Below are 17,624 nucleotides of genomic sequence, written 5' to 3' on the forward strand. Positions count from 1 at the left end.
GGACTTTCCGTTGAGTCCTTTGCTGCCTCTTCTGGCAGTGCGCTATATGAATTATGCAGTTTGATATCCTGCAGCCATTGTTTTTTTTCTAGTGTTTCGGTTTTCCTCTCGCTTGCGAACAGGGTTACTTTGCGTTTTTTGCTGGAAGTTGCCACCGTCCAGCTTTCTTCGTGGTGTGTTGGTTCATTGTTCCCGTCATTGGCTTGTGATATTTCCATGTTAACGTCTTTTTTTTCTGCCTCTGTAGAGCCTGTAGCTCTATTTATAACGTATGTTTCTCCTTTGTTAGTTATTTTTATTGGTGGAATCTGCATGTTTCCACCTTTTGGCGATGGGCGTTTACTTTTCCGCTTTCTCTTCCCTCTTACCGCACTTTCACTGAAGCACTGTTTCGCACGTCCGTTTAGGTCGCCTGCACAGGCGGAACTGTCTGATATGAATAACGTGGATCTGTAGAACAGCTACATCCTCTCCGATTTCGATGACTTTCGAACACGTTACCGCCAGTATGGTTCTAAATAACTCTTTCCTATCTATGTAACTGTCGGGCGGCTATAGTGTCTGGAAAAAATTATCGATACCACTACATCGCATTATACGTATAATTGTGCGTCCGTGATAGCGTACGTGCCAGGATTTGTTGGCCGTCGATCCTTTTTATATAGCATATACAGGGTGTTCAGCTAATGTAAAAATACTTACGAGGCGATTCTTGCAGCTAGAATGAGATGAAAAAATCAAGAGCAAAAAAATTGTGTTTTCGGCTTTGTTCTTTAATTAACCGTTTCGCTAATAACGCTAGTTATACTCGGCGGCCACGAAGTGACTCCTAGAGGCTAAGACCGTCTATAACCGGCGGTGTCGTAAACTAATTTATGCCTAGCAGCGCCTCTTGTAAGTTCCGCGCCAAATACTTTACAGGACTGGATTCGCATTTATACATTGTTTGATTTTTTAATTTGTTTCGACTATCACAGAACAATAGTTAGTTCAGGAAAGTATTACATACTTTAGACAAAAAAGGTCCGAACAATTTGTATACCGTATATTTGTATACTTATTTGTATTCCTATTTCTTAAAAGTATTATAATTTACGTTTCATTTAATAAACTTTTCAGATTCTGCTCTTTTCGAAGTAGTTTCTAAACATCTGACAAAAACTACAAGTGTTGAACGTATTAGATGAATCAGAAACTGTTTCGGATAACTGCAGTGAAAGAGATTGAATGTACTAAGTACCACAGATTCTGATGATTCTGAAATAGAGAATAATAACGCGCGAAGGACAATTTTACCAAATGTCATATGACGACAGAAAAATTTGACCCCAAAATTCATGATTTTACCCTACGAAATTCGGGTACTCAAGCAGACATAAGTTATTCATGGAAAATTATAAATTACTTTCAGTCGTAAGCGAAGTCGTTAGCGAAGAGTTGGTAGAGTGTGTTGTTGAAAAGACAAACAATCAATGCCGCCCCCCCCCAAAAAATAACAATAATGTAATAGCTGATACAGTGCTCCGTTAATTATATTGTTCCATTGTTATCTCTCTTTTAATGACGGGAAACAAGAAGCTATCGTTACCAGAATACTGGAACAAAGATAAGCTCTTGAAAAACGATATCTATAGCGAAATAATAAGCGGAAGCCGCCACTTATTACTGCTACAAATGTTACATTTTAGTGACAATATTGTATCCAATTTCGATCTTGTGCGGAGAATCCGAAACATAATTGGTAAATTACAAGGAACATTTGCAAGTACATTTTACCCTTATCGCAATTTATGTATAGAGCTCCTGTACATAGGCAAACTGGCATTCAGAAATTCATTGCATCGAAAAAAATAAGATTTGACATGAAATCATTCTTCCTTTGTTCCCGTAAGACAGGTTATATTTAGGATTTCATTATTTATATGGGGCCTGGTATTAAGATATGTTGAAGTGGTCACCACTTCTACGAAAACTCCACATCTGTTCCTTTTAGTTTTTTCAAGCGCTGAAGCCATCGACAGCATGTAGACAAAAGAATAGCAGGAAGGCAGACCATAAACAGTAGACAGGCGACGTTGGCTTCGGGGCTTTCAGTTATAAGGTAACACTGCTAGCGTGCGGATCTGGACCAGCTCAAATTGTATTCCTACTTATTATTACACTTCACTATTAAATTAAATATATATATTTTGTACCTTACACTTTATCCACGCGTTTTTCTCTCTTTATACACCGAATAACCTCAACAAGATAGAACCCGAACATAAAGATATTGGTAAATCGGGAAGTGTTGTAATGTCCCTTCTGGAATTCCATTTCGGTAAAGGTGACGCTCTTTACGTAGACAACTGGTATATTAGACCCGCTTTATTTGGTATACTGCATAAAAATAGTGCAAATGCCTGTGTTACAGTTTACACACCGTGAGAAAATTGCACATGTACCACTGATAAACTACATGTGCATTAAGTATTCTTCAGGGATCTACTGATTGTGGCCGTACGTTATTTTGCATAGATCACAAGTCATTTCCATAAAAACTACTGATCACTGCATATTATAATATTTGCACACACGCACATAAGATAGCAAATCATGAAACACGGAAAAAGCTACAAAAAAATTATTTAATCTTATACTCGAAGAATTAATGAAGGTATTATGAAGTATTATGAAGTATCGCGCAATAATACAAATCAATGGACACCTAAATGAAAAATTATGTGTATCGCATTGAATAGCTTTCTTAAAGTTTTCAGTTTCGAGTCTTTTCGAGTCTTTCGATGACTTACGCAACCAGAGACAAATGTTTCTGTTACGTTACGAGGGTAATGTAGTCTTGCGCATTCTTGCGATAAATGATTAGCAAAACAACCGAATGTTGACATTCCAAACATATAAAAACAATCAGTCGGTATAGCCATTACATCGGTAGATCTGTGCCGATCGTCTACCGTGCCTTGTAAAGTGTTTTATTCTTGTACATTTTGTTATTTCAAAGTTCGTGTTTTAATTTGTAAGAAAAGAGCTTTTTGGAAATCATATACATCTTCAATCTGTTGTTGATAATTTATGTAGTATCTTAAATAGGTCGAGAGTAAGGACGAGTAAGGATGTTTTATTTGTTAACAGGTTGATATAGTTTGTGTATTTAATAACGAGGAATATAATGATAAAGCGTGACAGATTATTCAGTGATAAACAATGCCAACGCGTTCGTTCGGTTTAGCGGCTTTATTCATCCGACCTCTCGACATGTGTTCTTAGAATCTTCAAAAAGGACTGTCTGACCTTAGATCATTTCTCGGTCTTCTCGGGGAGAGGACCCCCACTACGTTCGGGTCACGCCACCGTTCGCGCCTATGATCACATATGCCGCATTCGTTTAAAACAAACAGCCGAAATCGACATTTCTGTAAGTCGCTGCTTGGATGCGCTCGTCGATACATTGTATGTCCCTCGTCGGGCAGACAAGGCGATCCGCCTACGACATTGTATGACCGCGAGCGACGACCAGAAACGCGACCTATACTAAAACCTCACAGCGTAACAGTACGTATACCTCCCTCTTTTCGATACTACATGTGTCTACATTTTGCAGACAAATACAGGAAAAGTAGCATCTATTGATACAGGTTAATACCCAATTATCATCCAAACACTTCTTTTCCACTTGGCTTCTTTTTGTATCTTTCCTTTAATTTTTTCTTGCTATTCAAACTCTGAAACACGTGCTTTATTTAATACAAAATAGATATTTCATTCAATTTGATAGAGTATCATTTTAGGGATATGAGTGTAAATGGATGGATATGAATGGTAAGCATAGTTTTTACGGTCTGCATGCTAAAGTAAAGTATTCATTTAAATATTTCTTTTATATACGGAAAAATAATGTTTTTTTTTTCAAGTATTAAACAAATATTTCTTTTATATTTGAAAGAAATATTTTCTCCCTAACATGAAATACATACAAGCGACAAAAGGAAACGGCAGGTCGGTACATTAATACGAGAAAAATTAATAAGACAAGGAAAGGTAAAACGGTGCCACCTACCGGGTCAAAAGAGAACATAGTCAGATGATAACGATGGTACGTCAGACAGACAAATAGGTAGCCACAAACATTTGCAGGATAAGAAGAAATACGGTACCTTTTGTATCTTTGTATCCCGATGTGACTGTCATACGGATTTGGAAATTCGACACTCATTTTAGCGTTCTCTGCTCATAAACGACGTTCACTCGATAAAGTACTTATTAAAGAAGAATAAATGGGAGCCAACAGCATTCATGTGTATACGCATACTTGTATGCCTCTAAAGAGAGGAGATATTTGATCAGCAGTCGTATTTTTTGAGTACTGTAGCGACACTCAACAACAAATACCGCTACACGACACTTTTTCTTTTTTTATTTATTAGAATATTTACAATCAATTCTCGTTAAGAATTTTCAGTAACTTAATTTGGCGAGATACAATGACATGGATTATAATAGTTTTATATTGTTGGTTCTAGTAGAATTTAAGGATTTAATCTAGAGGGTATTTTCTTTTTAGTCTGCGGATCTGGTCCGTCGTGTCCAGTAGTTGGGTGACTAATGGGTTGTGGTGGTTGTTGACTCTTGCGTTATATCTGCTTCTGGACTTGTGTATTTCATCTTTGACTGTAGGTATCTTGAGTGGATTGTTTCGTTGGTAACATACCAGGGTGCATTTAATAGGGATCTTGGCGTTTTCGATTGGAAGCGTTGGAGTATTTCAATGTTGGAGTTACTTGCTGTTCCCCATAGTTGGATTCCGTAGGTCCAATCTGGTTTTATTACGGCCTTATAGAGCGTAATTTTGTTCTGCGTGCTTAGGTTGGAGCGACGGCCAATGAGCCAATAAAATTTTTTGAGTTTGTCCCTGAGTTGTTAAGATTTGTCTAGGATATGTTGTTTCCAGGTTAATGCAAAACATGCAAGCTGGAAAAACGAACTAAACAACACGAGAGGAAACTTCATTTGAAACTGGCTAGACAATAAAAGTATATACTACATAACAAAGCTTTACAGCTCCGAGCTACCCTCTTACCGAATAGAAGGTTCTTACCTGGGCACATGCCTAGCAGACGCGCGATTAAAATTTCAAAATTTTAACACACTCTCAATATCCTAGACTATAACAGCGACCATAACGCCATAGTATTTCAGATAAACAAGAATACATCTGACTTCCTAATACTTGAAACACAGACCGAAACTCCCAGGTGCAATTACAAAAAGACAGTTTGGAAAAAGTAAAAAATAGGAATAGGATAAAAGGAAAAAGTAATAAATACAACTATTCTTACGACAAAAGAGAAGACTTAGAATTCCTAAGATACCTACTATACAAAGTAAAATCGCAGCTGAAACAAGAATTCCCAAAATCTAAACTCAATACTGGACAAACAAAATAAAAAATATGTCCAAAAACGATTCTGCTAGCATGTTCCCGCATATAAATCAAATTTCCAAACCAAAAGAACGAAACTCCCTCGTCCAAGAAGCAGGTATAGACAACACCAACAAAGACACCGAGGATAACGTCACGTAAATTTGAGGCTTAGATGATAAAAACAAGAAGGTTGAGCCGTAGCACAACTATTAACTTTTCTTTTATCAAACCTTATGATGAATTCAGTAATCACAATGGAATACACACTGAATTGACACGTATAAATCACAATTCACTCCACAACTTTATATAGAACCTATTTACACTGATGCGTATGTATAAATTAAGTACGCGATTGGTCTAAGCGTAGAAACTCGGTAAAAGATGTTGACTATTCTAAAGATAGAGAATATGTGAAGTTTAGTGACAATGTTGAGGCAGAGAAAAGCCAGTGATGGGTGTGTCTAAGAACACGAGATGAGCTGATTCGTTAAGGACAATTTTGACTTGGAAAGTGAGGGCAATAGACACTGCTTTTGATTGGGTAAGAAGAAGGTTCGTGGACTAGGAAGGGTCTCAGCCGCCCTCGAGAGTGTGACGTCAATCCAGATTAGAGGCCAGATGTGTGCAGGTCCCCACCGTGTACCCTCAATAGCGGGAAAGCTGGTTTTCCCCATGAACAATGTCACCTAGGAGCCATGTTGGTAGGAGGCTTCCTCCTCCACTCTTCATTTTTTAACGTGGGCTATAACCAATTGGCATCGGGAATCGTTACCCTCACTTTCCAAGGGTACACCCACACCGAGCTTTCCTCCGTGATGATACGAGAACAACTCGAAACTGAAAGTACAAACTCTCATCAGTAAACATCTTTCAGATCAGTCGCGTAAACTGCACTTATAAAGTTGTGTTATTTAACACTAGGTTTACGGGCGTTTCGTATATACCTATCTCTACGGGACCCGTCAAATTGACGGGTAAACGAAAATACGCATTTTTGATTAAAAAATCGATTTATTCAAATTAAGTCTGAAAGGAACAATATTAGGCTTCACATTTAAATAAATTATTAATAAATAAAACGTCTTTTTTTAAAATTATCACTAAAAAAATAACAATAACATTGAAACGACCCGCCAATTTGTCGGATATTGAACTTCGAAATGAAATATCTCAAAAACCATAGCATTAATTTTAACCATTTTGCATCGTAAATTAATCATTTCATTTAAAGAATTTATGCACAAAATTATTTTTTCTTAGGCCTTCTAATTTTTAAATCTACCTAATTTTCTATCTAATCTATCTAATTTTTGTAGTATACCTATATCTACGGGACCCGTCAAATTGACGGGTAAACGAAAATACGCATTTTTTTTTTAAATCGATTTATTCAAATTATGTCTGAAAGGAACAATATTAGGCTTCACGTTTAAATAAATTATTAATAAATAAAAAGTCTTTTGTTTTTAATTATCACGAAAATGATAACAATAATATTAGCGCTGTAGGGTAATCATATTTATTGATTAGTTAATATTTTTAGTTTATTTGAAGTTAATCTTAATATTTTTTTATAGTGTGATATCGTTCGACTATATCTTTATTTAGTCATAACTGATGGTGTAACATTTTAATTAATTTTAAAACCATTAAATTGATGCATTTTATTCCGTACTGCACTTTATAAAAGCAGAAAAAGGGTCGCAATTAATTGGGAACAATTCCAGGTAAATAATAATTGATAATAACAACAATAACAACAACAAAAACGCGTTGCTAAAGTAAAAAAGGGAGATCTGCCCGTTCGGTTGGCTAAGTGTTAAAAAAAGTAAAAAAAGCCAACACCACACGGAGTTCCCAAGCGGTCACCCATCTAAGTACTACCCGTGCCCAGCGCTGCTTGACTTTCGTGATCGGACGAGAACGAGTATTTTCAACGCGGTATGAGCGTTGGCTGAAGTAGTTAGTTTTGTTATTTCATGTTACCGAATAGAGAAAATATTGAAGAAAACATACGTGTATGTATGAGAGAAAATGGTATTTTTAGACGTGCATTCGGATATATAAAATCTATTCTGACTTCGTTTCCCAGACAATGAATTGTGAAGTTTCGTCATGTACGTACGCGTATACTTAAAAAGTAGCGAATCAAGTGGACGGAACTTTATAATTGATTTTCCAGAAAACCAAGTCTTGCGTCAAAACTTGTTACTTCATCGTCGACATATTTTTGTATAGGAAATCAGGCCCTTTCGTCCTGCACCATCATAATACTCTAATTTTCTCACCTACTTCAATTTCGAAACTATTCAGTTTCACTGGATTACGTATAATTACCAACAGCAACATACTAATGTCGCGGCACTCGTCCACGAAACTTTCCACGGCTTCGCGACACAAAGAGCTACGCCGTTGTAACGTAAATCACGTCAGAGACCAGGACACACACACCGCGGGCAGGATGGTGTCACGATCGGCATACTTCGAACCCGATGGACCGATGATGGAGACACATGGCGGCCTTGGCGACAGTGTATATCGCCGAAGTGCCTAAAGGTTCATCTATGTCCTAACGGTCCTTCCACCAAATGTTCTAGAAGCGTAGCAACGTTCACGTACGCCTACAGGGTAGTGGGGATAATGAGGGATGACAAACAAAGAAGGAACAGATGTAAAAATATTGTAAGAGCCTCAGTCTCCAACGGTCACGCTTAGAGCTCAGAAGTGTCTTATAAGTGTATAAACGAGGAAAAAATAAAGTTTTCTTCTTTCTTTTAAATTTCTTTTTATTTTACGTGACACCGTCAAAGCGCAATACCGACGTGTCCAATCTATCATCGATATCTCTAAGTTTCTTTCGCTGAATTCTCAGAAGAACGTATACGCGGCGACCGCCGCGGTACATCTAATAAACACACGTGTAGTTGGGATATCGAGGGGTAACAAATGAAAGACTCCGTGGTTTCGAACAAAAGCATCAGTTAGTCTATCTCAAGTTGCGTAGTACGACAGGTCTCGTTATAAGCAAACCACTAACAAAACCTTAATTGTTATATTTTCGTCTTAATTGTTCATTGTTGATCGTTGACTGAAATTGTTGCTTCTTTATTTATTATTAAACTTTTGTTAACAAATCCAGTGTAGTTTTCCGTAATGTACTCATTCCAACCACCTCTCTTCTCGTAATAGAAATAGGGGATCAATCAGTTCGTGGCGTCGATTGTTTAATCGTAACGAGAATTTACGACTCTCGTTGACGCGTTATCTCGCGATCGCGTCTCTCCGCGAACGGTTGAAACACCGGCCAAAAACAGCGTCGCCGCTACGTGTAACGGTCTAACGAAGTCGAATTCGAATTTTCCGACTCCCTCCCGACCAGTACAAATAAATCGATGCAACCGAAAAGAGTTTACTATTTATCAGCATCTACGAGTATCTTTCTGTATCGACGAGCTATCTAAGCGTTATCACAAGTTATCTACCGAGTTATCGACGATTATCTAGGCAGCATTTACTGAGTATTAATTAACAATTTTATACTGTGTACGAGCGACTCAGGGAATATAATCTGTATATGTATTTATCATTTTTAAATATATTCAACGGTTACGACAACAAGCAATAACATCCAGTAAATCTCACGGTCAAACATTCTATTTTCCAGTCCTCCACACTTTCATTGCAAAGAATCGGTACATTCTATTCTGCAAACAAAATTTTGGCATTAGTGAAATTTTTAGGACTTCTTATTTTCTCTTTGAAATGTTCGGATGTATTTATGACACTCTCTGTTATTTCTTTCGCAGCTTTTCTACGCAGGTCATATTACCGTCTTATAATATAATTTTGTATCGGTGCGTTCCCTAAATTTTCTATGATCGCACGTCTTTTTCTCAAATGTATCGGTTTCAATAGTCGGATAACATTTTGCTCTATATGTTTAAAGAATACAGAAGTTTTTAGAGAAAAAAAGGAGAGCAGTAAGAACAAAGGGACCCGGAGACTACAGCAGGGATAAAAAGAAAATGAATTTAATTTGTAAATATGTTGGATTCTTGCACCCTTGTATTAACCTTCTGCTTAATCAATTATCCTTGTTAAGAAACATTTTAAACGCTATCCACAATACAATGATAAGATACTTTATTTTATGTGCCACATTGTGAAAATAAAGATAGTTTATTCTTTACTACATATTTCTTTAATACATAAAATATTTTATTCGTATTGTAGACCAACAACTACTTAAAATAGTATTTAAAATATGTTTCTTATATATTTTACGCAGCGCTGCTCAAGCACAGTTAACATATTCGCAAAGAAAATTCAGAAATAGAAATAACTTTTAATTATATAAATATCTAACTCGTCGGTTTCATCAGTCTCTGTAAAATACTGTTTCGAATCAATTTTACAGACTCTCACACCAGTAGCGACAAGTTGAACCGTAATTAAAAATGTATCATAATCAATATTGAAATAGTCGAGTAATAATAATCTCTTGATGTTTCGAAAATCATATAGAGTAAATAGAAAAATAATTGTTTATGATAATATTGACATCATTCAACCGTTTGAGCCCCGGGGTTTTTGAAAAACCAGGGTCGAAAAGTCCCCAACGGCACGATAGCTTCTTAATCGATTGCGAAAAGAAACAAGCGGCACAAAAGCGCTCGTCATATTCGTTATTCTTATGAAATACATCTATATTTTTATATATGCGTACTATTAGTTTATGATTATTTCAAATTTTGTTCAATAAAAATTATTAAGATAACAATGTAATACAAAATACCGTCAGTCGTCCGTAGCGTTCAAATGTACTGGGACTTTTCGATACAAAATCTAAACAGCGCGATCACGCTGCTTGGTACTCAAACGGTTAAAGAAATAACGATACGTCTAACACGCGCGTGTGTCTGATATCGACGATACCGCGCTCTGTAACTTGTTCCCCGTCGAATTAATCTTGAATAACAGATTTACGAGCGGGAGCAATGACTCAATGCGCGAAGAACAATTGACGAAGTTAAAACTCAAAAACAAAATATCGAAGAACAAACGATGAGAAAGTTTCGAATTGTCTTCGACGATTAATACGAAATCAACGAATGCTTACTGCGGACGATTAAGCGATTCGAAGCAACTGAAGCGAATGCCGCGACGCGATGTACGACTGAACGAATGCGACTGAATTATCGTACGACGATACGAATGATTAACGATACACTCGTCCGCGAACGCGTCTCGATGTCGCTCGCATTTGAAAGACCCGCATGAGACGGTTTACTAATCGTTCGATCACCAAAATGATACTTACCTTCACGTATGCTGGGAGATATCGTTCAAAACTGAAGACTTCGCACAGGACTGTCCACTGATCGTTACGCCTAATGGAAAGATTTCGCCAGCAGGAGCGTTTGAAAAGCGCTGAGAGTTTGAAACGGTTCGTTACTCCACGTTTAGCGATTCGGAGGCACTGAAGCTGACTGTCTCCTACGTGTTCACGATTGAACTACTCGAACGAGACTGCCGATACCGTTGTTAGACTAGAGCGAGCCCAACACGTATCGAGATACACTCCAACAAGGATCAAAACGGAAGGCCCCAAATCCGCACGCTGATTGGTTATCAAGATAATCGTCAAACGGCATATTCGCCCACAAGATGACGTTTATCATATGAAGGCGCCCCAAATGCGTGGGATCCATCGCGGGAAGAGCGTGAACGATACATAGATGAATGCGAGGCTACGAATGTTGAAGAGAATGACTGCGAAAGCGAGCTACAACGAGACAAAAGCTACGTGCTATCCAAAATACACAATCTAACATACAATTATTTTTACGATAAAAGAGAAGGTAGGCAAACAAAATAAAAGAAATATGTCTAACTATAATATAATATAATCTATTATAACTCAGTTAGCATGTTTCCACAGACAAATCAAACTTTTAGGTTAAAAGAACCAAACTCTATCTCTTCTTGCAAACTGCCTCCAGAGAAAGAACCCCTCCACCAAGATGGAGGTATAGCGATACAGATCAATAGACATGAAGTCTAGTTATTTCATGATATGTAAAAAAACGGAAAAACTATACGTTATCGGCACTCACTTATCCAAAACACACACACACAACGCACACATGGATCGAGGATAATTAAACAGAATTATTATCTCCGAAACAAATAAACTGAAAAATAAAATAGAGCCAGACATATCGCTAAATAAGACAACCTTCATATTTTCTAATGGAAACACCTCGGACAAACTCAAACAACCAGACACAGAAATGAACTACTTTACAAATTATAACCGAATAAAAATCATTTTCTCTAAATTAAACAGTTAAAAATCATCCGGTTTTGACGACATCCTGAACATTGTGCCCAAACACTTATCCAACAGAATAAAATGTTATTATACAGTGCTCCTTAATAATTTTAAGAGTCATCACAAAAGAAAAAAAATAAAGACCGCTCCTTGCTCTCAAACCTGCGATATTATATGTCTCCTAGCCAACATAATCAAAATATTCGAAATAGGCATAAATAGTCATAAATGACACCCTAATCTCCTTTTGCACAAAAGGTAATCCCAAAAAAATCAATTCGGCTTCCTTAACAATCAATTTTTAATAATCTATATTCTAAGCATGAAGAAATTGCAATGTTTTAGTATCATGCGACCATTACCATACATTATATCATTTTCACTTTGGCACACACATGTTTCTTTAAATATTCTATTTCTTTGACCATCAAAGACAAATAAAAATATTACTTATTTTAGCCAACGCTCATACCGCGAGTTTGCTGGTGAGTGCCGAAGAGTGCAGACGTGTGTCCAGTGCCCCGTGAAGTTCACAAAACTCCACGTGACGTCCATCTATCGAAAGCGAATCCAACAAACCTAGCTAAGGATAACAGCCTCTCGACTAGTTCTTTCATACTGAATTAACTAGCTCGATGATGGCCCTAACATTCCAAACAGGCTCTCCGGAGCTAAATTATAACACCGCCGTTCTTCTTCCCCCGTAGCAAAGGGGCAACACATCTCTCCTGGTAAACGACCATCACTCGAAAAAAATGCAAGCTGGAACCAATCAAGACAAATGTGAATAAGAGTCAAGCTAAACCACCAGCCAGCCAAGTGACCACCTTCAATAGATTCTCAATACTGGAGACTACGGAAGAATCCATGAATACAACCGAAACGGTAAATAATTCCCATACCCAAAGAATTCTCGCCAATATTCATTGACGACGTAATCGACATCCAAACAATGATAAGGACCATTGAAAAAGATATCGGCAAAAAGGACTACAAGTTAAAAATTAACAACAACCACGTGAAAATTCTGGCGACCCACCCAGACGCCTATAGAAAACTAACTAAGTTGCTAAAAACATTGAATGCAAAATTCCACACATATCAGCTCAAGCAAGAAAGACCTTTTCGTGTGGTGCTACGCAATATCCACCACTCAGTCGACCTAGACGAACTAAAGTTTGAACTTCAAAAACTTGGCCACGAGGTAACCAACATCAGCAACATTAGACATAGAGTCACAAAAAATCCACAATCGCTATTTTTCGTAGATATAACACAAAAAGAAAATAACAAAGAAATCTACAACGTCAACCGGCTGATGAACTCCATAGTTAAGTTCGAACCACCTTTTGTAAAGAAAGAGATAGTACAATGCAAAAGGTGCCAAAGGTACGGCCACACGCAGAAATACTGCAATCATAACTTCCGGTGCGTAAACTGTGCAGATAATCACCCCACTGACCAATGCACTAAATCTCCAGAAACCCCCACGAAGTGCATCCACTGTCAAGGAGAACACACTGCGAACTACAAAGGATGCTCAGCCTATAAAACACTACATAATACTAAGTATCCAAAGCTGAGACCCAAGGAGATGACCATACAAGAACCAAGACCCCAAAAACTCACCACACCAACAATATCCTATGATCAGGCAACACAAGGAAACATAAACAACTCGAAAACCCACAGTGAACACTCAGAAAATAGTGTTCCCACCCCACAAAACACAGACAACTTCACCAGACTCGAAAAACTTATCGAGAAGCAAACTGAGCAAATTAACAACTTGCTGTCACTACTCACACTCTCAATGGACAAATTTATACGCACAGAAGCAAAATAAAACCAATGCGAATAGCTCTGTGGAACGCCAACGGTCTAGCTCAGCACAAATTTGAACTAGAACTATTCTTAAAACAACAGCAAATCGATGTAATGCTCATATCCGAAACCCACTTCACCGACAAAAACTACCTCAAAATACACGGCTACAACTTCTACCACACCCAACACCCCAGTGGAAAGGCACACGGCAGCACCGGAATGATCATCAAAGCATTAAGCACTACGAGCTTCCATCATTCCAGAAAGACTACCTTCAAGCCACAAGCGTAGCAATAGAAGACCGCCATGGTACAATCACCACTTTAGCAGTATACTGCCCTCCCAGACACTCGATTGTTAAAGAGAACTTCGACAGCCTCTATGACGCCCTAGGCAATAGATTCATAGCTGGAGGAGACTATAACGCTAAACATACCCAATGGGGCAGCAGACGTGTCACAGCAAGAGGTAAAAACCTCCTGAAAAGCATAACCACCAACAATCTCAATTACCTCACCCACATACTGACCAACTGACACTAACAAAATCCCCGATTTACTCGACTTCTTCATAACCAAAAATATCTCGCCCAGATACTTCAAAATCAACTCTTCGACTGAACTCTCTTCCGACCACTCCCCCGTAATAGCAGCAGTCGGTTCAGCAATAATCGAAAACCCACCTAATGGCCTTATTCACAACCAACTCACCAACTGGCAGCTCTTTAGAGAAATCTTTAACCGCTCAACCCCTGCCTCAATCTCACTAAAAACAAAGGCAGATATCGAAACTGCCACAGAATACTTAAACACGAGTATAATAAACGCCATCCGCTCCTCAACACCTACCAAGACTTCTATCAATAAACACGAATACCCCCATTACATATTAAACAAAATTACAGAAAAACGAAGACTAAAAAGAGTATGGCAAACCCATAGAATACCGGACGACAAACGCAAGCTAAACAGCGCAACCAGGAAGTTAACCAAAATCATTAAAAAATTAAAAAACGACTGTTTCCAAAAGTACCTCGTCAATTTGTCCCCCTCTGCCGACTCCAACTACTCACTATGGAAGGGTTCCAGGAAACTCACGCGTCCCCCCCCCCCCAAATAATCCCACCAATTCGCTGTCCGCAAGGCGGATGGGCGCGAAGCCCTATAGAAAAGGCCAACCTCTTCGCCAACTACCTATCCAACGTTTTCAAACCACATTCCTCCAATACCGCTCCTGAAACAACAGAATACCTGCATTTTCCCTTCCAAATGTCTCTCCCCATTAAACCTTTCACTTCTCTAGAGGTTACTGAATTAATCCATCGTCTGTACCCCAGGAAAGCACCGGGACATGATCAAATAAGTAACAAAGCAATTAAGGAACTACCTGTAAAAGGGATTGCACTCATTTCTTCAATCTTCAACGCAATTCTCCGCCTTGAATACTATCCCAAAACCTGGAAAACGTCACAAATTACGCTCATCCCTAAACCCGGAAAACCAATACACGAAACTAGCTCCTATCGCCCAATTAGTCTTCTACCCACTGTGTCAAAACTATTCGAAAATTTGCTAACGAATCGACTACTTCCATTCCTAGAGGATCTGAAAACACTGCCAGATCATCAATTCGGTTTTCGGAAGCAGCATTCCAGAATAGAGCAAATCCACCGGATAACACACAATATCAGCCAAACCCTCGAAAAGAAAAAATACTGCTCAGCGGTATTCCTTGATATTCAACAGGCATTCGACAAAGTATGGCACGAAGGGCTTCTTTACAAACTTAAAAAAGTCCTACCACACACTTACTACTCCATCCTAAAGTCCTACTTAACCAATAGGCAATTCATGGTTAAATACGCAGACGCGATTACCACAACTTTCCCAATAGAAGCGGGCATACCCCAAGGCAGTGTCCTCGGGCCCCTTCTATTCTCCATCTACACTACCGACTTACCAATATCAACAGGAATAACCATAGCAACATTTGTCGACGACACAGCACTATTAGCGTCCCACGCCAACCCGACAACAGCCTCATCCACTCTCCAGCGAGGTCTCGACTCAATGGAAAAGTGGTTCGACAAATGGGGCTTCAAAATTAATGAAAAAAAATTCACACATGTAACCTTCGCGCTGCGAAAACAAACCTGCCTACAGGTCTCCATTAACAATATAACAGGTCCCAACAAGGACACAGTCAGGTACCTGGGCATGACTCTGGACAGAATATTAACTTGGAAACAACATATTCTAGACAAATCTAAACAACTCAGGGACAAACTCAAAAAATTTTATTGGCTCATTGGCCGTCGCTTCAACCTAAGCGCGCAGATCAAAATTACGCTCTATAAGGCTGTAATAAAACCAGTCTGGACCTACGGAATCCAACTATGGGGAACAGCAAGTAATTCCATCATTGATATACTCCCACGCTTCCAATAGATCTCTATTAAATGCACCCTGGTATGTTACCAACGAAACAATCCACCCTGACCTCAAGATACCTACAGTCAAAGATGAAATACACAAGTCCAGAAGCAGATACAACACAAGAGTCAACAACCACCGCAACCCATTAATCGCCCAACTACTGGACACGACGGACCAGATCCGCAGACTAAAAAGAAAATACCCTCTAGATTAAATCCTTAGTTTCTACTAGAACCAACAGTATAAAACTATTATAAGCCATGTCATTGTATCACGCCAAATGAAGTTACCGTAAATTCTCAACGAGAATTGATTGTAAATATTCTAATATATAAAAAAACCTGGAGCACTGTTTCGCACGTCCATTTAGGTCGCCTGCGCAGGCGGAACTGATTCGATGTGATACTTCTCTAGGCACTCATACTTTTAATTACATCACCCTACCACTGAAACTGAATAATATTATGCATGAGTGATAATGCATGAGTGCATTGTTATAATTTACCGCGTAAAAAAGGTAATCGCGTAAAAAAAAAGTACCCCGTAGATTCAGGGACCATTGTATCTTCATAGAAAAAGAAATATCTTCTCTAATGGCATGGAACCATAAATAATGGAAAATATGGTTCCATTATTTGTAATTTTCAGCAGCGGATACAGTTTTTTTTTGCTGTGTTGGTTCAATTTTTCTCACATTATAAAACAAAACACCATTTACAATTTCTTCTTTAGATTCACAATCAGAAAATCATTCTCACTTTGTGTTGACCTGTACAGAAAACTGCAACATCATTTTGCAGGAGAATGGTTGAGTTGTGATTGATAATTCTTGTTACAAAATTGGTCCCTCTGATAAGTAGAATATGATACAAGTAGAAAAATATGACCTTTTGATCTGGAATTTCAAGGTCAAGGTCAAATTTTCGGCAACATTTTTATATTAATCTTCACTACACAGAGGCTGTAGAATAACATTATTGTGGCCTCAGCACTGAACTTTTCTTTATCCTGCACTTCTTAACATCCACTAGTAAATCTCTTAGATTACATAAAGCGCATAGATTACATAAGATTATATAATACACATAGATTACATAGATTACATAATATAGGTTGTGTAAGAACATTTTATTTGTTATCAAAATGATAAATCAAGACACTAACACGGTTTAATTTTTCGATACACAAAAAGCGAAAATACATTTGTGACAAGTGCCTACTTATGTATTTTGGATAGTATATTCCTTTACTGAAGATTCCAAGAAAATGAACTTGCACAGACGCACACAGATTTCTAGTGTGAGCATTATCACTGAATTATTACATGTAGTTTGCAACTTTATACGTGCATTGTTGTATTATAGAGTGTATTTATTATTTGTGATTTTTTAATTTTAACACAATATAAAATCACATATTAAAACATTAATAGAATTATATGTAGTGTTCCAAACCAACAAGTTTGAGTATTAATTATTGCATTTATAGCACGACGGTAATATCAGTCAAAAATAAAACGGTCTAGGACTTGAAGAACCCATAAAATGTCTTAGCTTTTCGCACAACAAATTGTTTTATTGTTTTAACAATTGTTTTATGTCAA

The 17,624-nt window shown here is 37.9% G+C and overlaps 1 protein-coding gene, 1 long non-coding RNA gene and 1 other non-coding gene across 12 annotated transcripts in view; 1 reads left to right on the top strand and 2 right to left on the bottom strand.

The window, feature by feature from the left end:
* LOC126926273 (fatty acyl-CoA reductase 1-like) overlaps positions 1-17,624 on the top strand; it is a 285,326-nt gene that overhangs the window by 100,127 nt on the left and 167,575 nt on the right. The gene's annotated exons all lie outside the window — the stretch shown is intronic.
* The window catches only part of LOC126926304 (uncharacterized), a 137,358-nt gene that overhangs the window by 34,656 nt on the left and 85,078 nt on the right, over positions 1-17,624 (bottom strand). The window lies entirely within an intron of this gene.
* Positions 7,262-7,380, bottom strand: LOC126926394 (5S ribosomal RNA). Its single transcript, XR_007714530.1, has one exon. It is a non-coding gene; the product is annotated as a 5S ribosomal RNA (ribosomal RNA).

This window comes from Bombus affinis, chromosome 17 (assembly GCF_024516045.1).
Source record: "Bombus affinis isolate iyBomAffi1 chromosome 17, iyBomAffi1.2, whole genome shotgun sequence".
NCBI classification, from domain to species: domain Eukaryota; kingdom Metazoa; phylum Arthropoda; class Insecta; order Hymenoptera; family Apidae; genus Bombus; species Bombus affinis.